The sequence below is a fragment of the Salmo salar genome, unplaced genomic scaffold (genome assembly GCF_905237065.1).
Source record: "Salmo salar unplaced genomic scaffold, Ssal_v3.1, whole genome shotgun sequence".
NCBI classification, from domain to species: Eukaryota; Metazoa; Chordata; class Actinopteri; order Salmoniformes; family Salmonidae; genus Salmo; species Salmo salar.
Window position 1 is genome coordinate 390668 of NW_025547464.1, and position 7491 is coordinate 398158.

The following is a 7491-nucleotide window of genomic DNA, read 5'->3' on the forward strand; positions in this document are numbered from 1 at the left end:
CAAGGCTGTAATCGCTGCCAAAGGTGTTTCAACAAAGTACTGAGTTAAGGGTCTGAACACTTATGTAAATGTAGGATTGGGCCGTTGTCATCAAACTTCCATGATTAGTAAGAATTAGGGTAGATTTATAGGACTATTGTTTTTATGATTCATACATACTTTCCTAACCCTAAAATGTACCTAAATAATCTACAAGATCAGAGTATTTTTAAATCTACCAGTTGGTGTTGAAACAGAGACGAATGATGACTTTCTTGAATTGATCCCTAGTTTCTGACTCCGTGTATTCTATTGAGTCCGTCAACAAAATTAGAATGAAAAGGTATTTAAAGGCACAACATTCTAATTAAAGGTATTACCGTATTTAAAAGAATGGCTTAAGATGAAATGGACTCTAAACCCTATTGAATGAAAACTCCATGACAAAATCTGTTGGCCAACAACTGTGAGGGTTTTCAGCCAGGTATCAACACATGCAGAGTGTGAGTAAGCAAGACATACATTCCTAAATGGGGATCGGCCCCAGTCTCCTGGTAAAACACCAGAACCCTCCCCTACAGCATTTATGTTCATTTTGAGAAAGTAGCACTACAGTCTCCAGGTAAAAAACTACTTTTGGGTAAAAATAGACGCGACACCTGTCTATGAATTTGAGAGGTTACATTGATGCTCCAGATACTCAACTAGTCTAAAGCAGACCAGTTTTATTGCTTCTTTAATCATAACAACAGTTTTCAGCTGTGCTAACATAATTGCAAAAGGGTTTTCTAATGATCAATTAGCCTTTTAAAATGATAAACTTGGATTAACTAACACAACGTGCCATAGGAACACAGGAGTGATGGTTGCTGATAATGGGCCTCTGTACGCCTATGTAGATATTCCATTAATAATCATCTGTTTCCAGCTACAATAGTCATTTACAACATTAACAATGTCTACACTGTATTTCAGATCAATTTGATGTTATTTTAATGGACAAAAAATTGCTTTCTTTTAAAAACAAGGTTATTTCTAAGTGACCCCAAACTGTTGAATGGTAGTGTACATCTACATCCTCCCATGTTGCTGAACCACTGATCAATAACTCCCTATTACAGGAAAAAACACTATTTCCATTGGTTGTTAGTACTGTACTGACCTCTCGTCCTCTGTCTCTCTCGTACTCTGCCTTGTGTATTTATCTTAAAAATATTCTTATAGTCCCAACATAGAAGCAATTAGACTTCCCAAAAATAATATGGCATTTACTTTATTTCACATTTATTTAATCAGATATGTCAATTGAGAACCAATACGCATTTACAATGACAATCTGAATGAAGAAATACTAATATCAATCTATTTAATAATTAACATGTTTGAAATATCCCAATGATATAGTGAACAACATTTAGGGGTTTACACTTGCATTCAATCAATCTTAAGTTCATAATCAAAACATTTTTTTTTACTCTTTTAATCCGATTTTCGACATGATCATGTCTTGAGCTGGGAAAAACATGTAGACCTATTTTTCAGTATGATTTCATTCATACAATATTATTTAATGTAGAATGAACAAAAACACAATTTCTCAATCAAAAACATAAGTCAGAACACAGCCTCTATTCTCTCATGTGATTTCAGGTCCTCTGACTGGGAAAATGTCTTTTCACAATGAGAGCAGTGGTATGTCTTCTCCTCCTGTGTATTAGTATGTTGGAAAGGCTTTTCTCCTGTGTGTGTTCTCTCATGCTTTTTCAGGCTCCCTAACCGGGTAAAACTCTTTTCACATCGGGAACATTTGTAAGGCTTTTCTCCTGAGTGTATTCTCTCATGCGCTTTCAGGCTCCCTCGATGGGTAAAACTATTTTCACTATTGGAACAGTGGTAAGGCTTTTCTCCTGTGTGTATTCTCTCATGCTCCTTCAGGCTCGCATACCACCTAAAATTCCTTCCACAGTGGGAACAGTGATAAGGCTTCTCTCCAGTGTGTCCCCTCTCATGTGGTTTCAGGCTCCCTAACTGAGTAAAACTCTTTACACAGTGGGAACAGTGGTACGGCTTCTCTCCAGAGTGTCTTCTCATATGTATTTCCAGGTTCCCTAACCCAGTAAATATCTTTCCACACTGAGAGCAGTGGTAGGTCTTCCTATCTTCTGTGTGTATTTCTTCATGTTGTTTCAGGTACCGTAACTGGGTAAACCTCTTTCCACACTGGGAACATTGGAAACTCTTTTCTCTTGTGTGTGTCCTCTCATGCTCTTTTAGGTTCCCTAACTTGGTAAAACTCTTTCCACAGTGGGAGCATTCGTAAGGGTTTTCTCCTGTATTCTCTCATGTACTTTCAGGTTCCTTAACCACTTAAAACGCTTTCCACACTGGGAACAGTGGTGTTGTCTCGCTGGTTTGGGCGTCTCTGGGTCTGGTTCCCCTGAAGGAGTCTCCCCGCTGTCAGAGTGAGAGTCTGGTCCCTCTCCTACCAAAGACAAACAGAGTATTTAGTTAAATATTAAACAGAGAACTGAATTAAACCTCCATAAAATAAAACTGTCTTCCTGTGAGGCTAGATTCCTCAAAAACCTGAAGTCAGTTTTCAGAACATTACATAATTTAATAAAAACTTGGTGGCCGCCCTAATAATAATAATAATGTAGAACATAAAATCTAATCTTTCTCACATGTTTATAGGCTGAGCAGAGCTCTACAATAGGGAAAGGGGGGATACCTAGTCAACTGAATGGATTCAACTGAAATGTGTGTCCCGTATTTAACCCAACCCCTCTGAATCAGAGAGGTGTGGGGGGCTGCCTTAATAGACATCCACGTCATCGGCAGCCAGGGAACAGTGGGTTAACTTCCTTGCTCAGGGGCAGAATGACAGCGTTTTTACCTTGTCAGCTCGGGGATTTGATCCAGCAACCTTTCGGTTACTGGCTCCTACCTGCCAGGCTACATAATGTCGTATTTTAGGCTGAGCAGAGCTCTATAATAATAGATAATGTCATGTTTATAGGCTGAGCAGAGCTGTATAATAATAGATCATGTTTATAGGCTGAGCAGAGCTGTATAATAATAGATAATGTCATGTTTACAGGCTGAGCAGAGCTCTATAATAATAGATAATGTCATGTTTATAGGCTGATCAGAGCTCAATAATATTAGATAATGTCATGTTTATAGGCTGAGCAGAGCTCTATAATAATAGATAATGTCATGTTTACAGGCTGAGCAGAGCTCTATAATAATAGATAATGTCGTATTTTAGGCTTAACAGAGCTCTATAATAATAGATAATGTCATGTTTACAGGCTGAGCACAGCTCTATAATAATAGATAATGTCATGTTTATAGGCTGAACAGAGCTCTATAATAATAGATAATGTCATGTTTACAGGCTGATCAGAGCTCTATAATAATAAATAATGTCATGTTTATAGGCTGAGCAGAGCTCTATAATAATAGATCATGTTTATAGGCTGAACAGAGCTCTATAATAATAGATAATGTCATGTTTATAGGCTGAGCAGAGCTCTATAATAATAGATCATGTTTATAGGCTGAGCAGAGCTCTATAATAATAGATAATGTCATGTTTACAGGCTGAGCAGAGCTCTATAATAATAGATAATGTCGTATTTTAGGCTTAACAGAGCTCTATAATAATAGATAATGTCATGTTTACAGGCTGAGCACAGCTCTATAATAATAGATAATGTCATGTTTATAGGCTGAACAGAGCTCTATAATAATAGATAATGTCATGTTTACAGGCTGATCAGAGCTCTATAATAATAAATAATGTCATGTTTATAGGCTGAGCAGAGCTCTATAATAATAGATCATGTTTATAGGCTGAACAGAGCTCTATAATAATAGATAATGTCATGTTTATAGGCTGAGCAGAGCTCTATAATAATAGATAATGTTTATAGGCTGAGCAGAGCTCTATAATAATAGATAATGTCATGTTTATAGGCTGAGCAGAGCTCTATAATAATAGATCATGTTTATAGGCTGAACAGAGCTCTATAATAATAGATAATGTCATGTTTATAGGCTGAGCAGAGCTCTATAATAATAGATCATGTTTATAGGCTGAGCAGAGCTCTATAATAATAGATAATGTCATGTTTACAGGCTGAGCAGAGCTCTATAATAATAGATAATGTCATGTTTATAGGCTGATCAGAGCTCAATAATATTAGATAATGTCATGTTTATAGGCTGAGCAGAGCTCTATAATAATAGATAATGTCATGTTTATAGGCTGAGCAGAGCTCTATAATAATAGATCATGTTTATAGGCTGAACAGAGCTCTATAATAATAGATAATGTCATGTTTATAGGCTGAGCAGAGCTCTATAATAATAGATCATGTTTATAGGCTGAGCAGAGCTCTATAATAATAGATAATGTCATGTTTACAGGCTGAGCAGAGCTCTATAATAATAGATCATGTTTATAGGCTGATCAGAGCTCTATAATAATAGATAATGTCATGTTTATAGGCTGAGCAGAGCTCTATAATAATAGATAATGTTTATAGGCTGATCAGAGCTCTATAATAATAGATAATGTCATGTTTACAGGCTGATCAGAGCTCTATAATAATAAATAATGTCATGTTTATAGGCTGAGCAGAGCTCTATAATAATAGATCATGTTTACAGGCTGAGCAGAGCTCTATAATAATAGATAATGTCATGTTTACAGGTTGATCAGAGCTCTATAATAATAGATCATGTTTATAGGCTGATCAGAGCTCTATAATAATAGATAATGCCATGTTTATAGGCTGATCAGAGCTCTATAATAATAGATAATGCCATGTTTATAGGCTGATCAGAGCTCTATAATAATAGATAATGTCATGTTTATAGGCTGAGCAGAGCTCTATAATAATAGATAATGTCATGTTATAGGCTGATCAGAGCTCTATAATAATAGATCATGTTTATAGGCTGATCAGAGCTCTATAATAATAGATAATGTCATGTTTATAGGCTGATCAGAGCTCTATAATAATAGATAATGTCATGTTATAGGCTGAACAGAGCTCTATAATAATAGATCATGTTATAGGCTGATCAGAGCTCTATAATAATAGATAATGTCATGTTTATAGGCTGATCAGAGCTCTATAATAATAGATAATGTCATGTTATAGGCTGAACAGAGCTCTATAATAATAGATCATGTTATAGGCTGAGCAGAGCTCTATAATAATAGATAATGTCATGTTATAGGCTGATCAGAGCTCTATAATAATAGATCATGTTTATAGGCTGATCAGAGCTCTATAATAATAGATAATGTTATAGGCTGATCAGAGCTCTATAATAATAGATCATGTCATGTTATAGGCTGATCAGAGCTCTATAATAATAGATAATGTTATAGGCTGATCAGAGCTCTATAATAATAGATCATGTCATGTTATAGGCTGATCAGAGCTCTATAATAATAGATAATGTTATAGGCTGATCAGAGCTCTATAATAATAGATCATGTTATAGGCTGATCAGAGCTCTATAATAATAGATAATGTCATGTTATAGGCTGATCAGAGCTCTATAATAATAGATAATGTCATGTTTATAGGCTGATCAGAGCTCTATAATAATAGATAATGTCATGTTATAGGCTGATCAGAGCTCTATAATAATAGATAATGTCATGTTATAGGCTGATCAGAGCTCTATAATAATAGATAATGTCATGTTTATAGGCTGAGCAGAGCTCTATAATAATAGATAATGTCATGTTATAGGCTGATCAGAGCTCTATAATAATAGATCATGTTTATAGGCTGATCAGAGCTCTATAATAATAGATCATGTTTATAGGCTGAACAGAGCTCTATAATAATAGATAATGTTTACAGGCTGAACAGAGCTCTATAATAATAGATAATGTCATGTTATAGGCTGATCAGAGCTCTATAATAATAGATAATGTCATGTTATAGGCTGTATTTGATCCAATGTAAATAACATTTTGTTGGTGTCCCACTTCATCTCTAAAGTAATAATTACCATATTTTCTAAATGATAATTCTTTAGTTTAGCCTTTCCTTGAAATGGCTATTTTATTTTATGTTTTTTTGTAGACTTACAAACGTTTGCTAATATGTTCAGTCTCCCCAAAACGCTTGTCCTTTTGCTAATATGTTCAGTCTCCCCATAACACATGTCCATTTCATGTCAATAATGCATCTTATTTTATGTATTTCTCCAACATTATTTAGAAATCTGCTTTTTGTTGGTATACACACTCTACGCAAGGCCTACAATAGACACACATCAAAAGTTTCATTTATAACTTGTTTGCCATTCTGTGAGACAATTAAGTTGTGATTTTGTGGTGGGAGGGACTCTGATGGTATACACATGTTACAGTTAAGCAATAAGACCAGAGGAAGTGTGGTATATGGCCAATATAGCATGGTTAAAGACTGTCCTTATGTACAACACAGCACAACGTGCCTGGATACAGCCCTTAGCCGTGGTATATTGGCCATATATCACAAACCAGAGGTGGCTTATTGCAATTATAAACTGGTTACCAATGTAATCAGAACAGTAAAAATGCATGTTTTGTCATACCCATGGTATACGGCCTGATATACCACGGCTGTCAGCCAATCAGCATTCAGGGCTTTAATCACCCATTTTAAAATGTAGCTTTAACATTATATTATAACATAAATTGCTATAGTACAGAACAACATTTTCAAGTATAGAATTTTAGTAGCATGCTGCTTTAAAACAACACATTCGTTTAAAATTGTTGGACAGTTAGAGCCCGTTTTTAAGACAGTACTTACTGGTGGTAATCAGATCTCCTGACTCCTCTGTCAATATGACAGTAATCTCTCCCTCTTTCTCCTCCTTCATTCCAAAAACAGCATCCTCCTCTTCTTTTACTGTAACAGCTTCCTCTTTCTCTTCCTCCTCTTCTTTCACTGTAACAGCCTCACCCTCTACTTGTTGTTTTACTGTAACATCCTCCTCTTCCTTCTCCTCTTTCACGACAACGTTCAGCCCCAGAGCTTCTTTCTCCGTCCAACAGCCCTCTTCTTTAGCAGGAGGGGAGTAGTTTAGGGAGCTCATGTTCGGGGATGTTAGCTAGCTAGCTAGCTAGTTAGCATGAGCGACTAGTTTAGTGCTAGGCTAACTTATCAAGCCAGCTAGTTGACTAACAATGTACCTATAACATGTAAATGGGGGCAATTAACTAGATGTCAGAAGTATATTTAAAACACAGAGGCAAATATGCACAGAAACAGTCTAAATGTTTCTGCGTCACGCTGCAGCATCACCTGAAAGACGCACATCGCCGTCTGCTGACTGGAGGGAAACGTAGTTAAGATACGTTTTTTGTTGTTGTTGCACACAAATTTATTTTTCATTCCTTTCATGAAATAATAATATTATATTGAGACGTTCAAATAGAGCAATGCATATTTTAAGTGAGAATTTAAAACGTACTATCATTCACATCTG

General features: G+C 35.8%; 1 long non-coding RNA gene across 1 annotated transcript; it reads right to left on the minus strand.

Moving 5' to 3' along the window:
* Positions 1–1236: 1236 nt before the first annotated feature.
* Positions 1237–6918, minus strand: LOC123731882 (uncharacterized). The gene is made up of 2 exons (XR_006762898.1): positions 6813–6918; positions 1237–2461 (listed from the first exon to the last, which is right to left on the minus strand). It is a non-coding gene; the product is annotated as an uncharacterized lncRNA (long non-coding RNA).
* Positions 6919–7491: the final 573 nt, after the last annotated feature.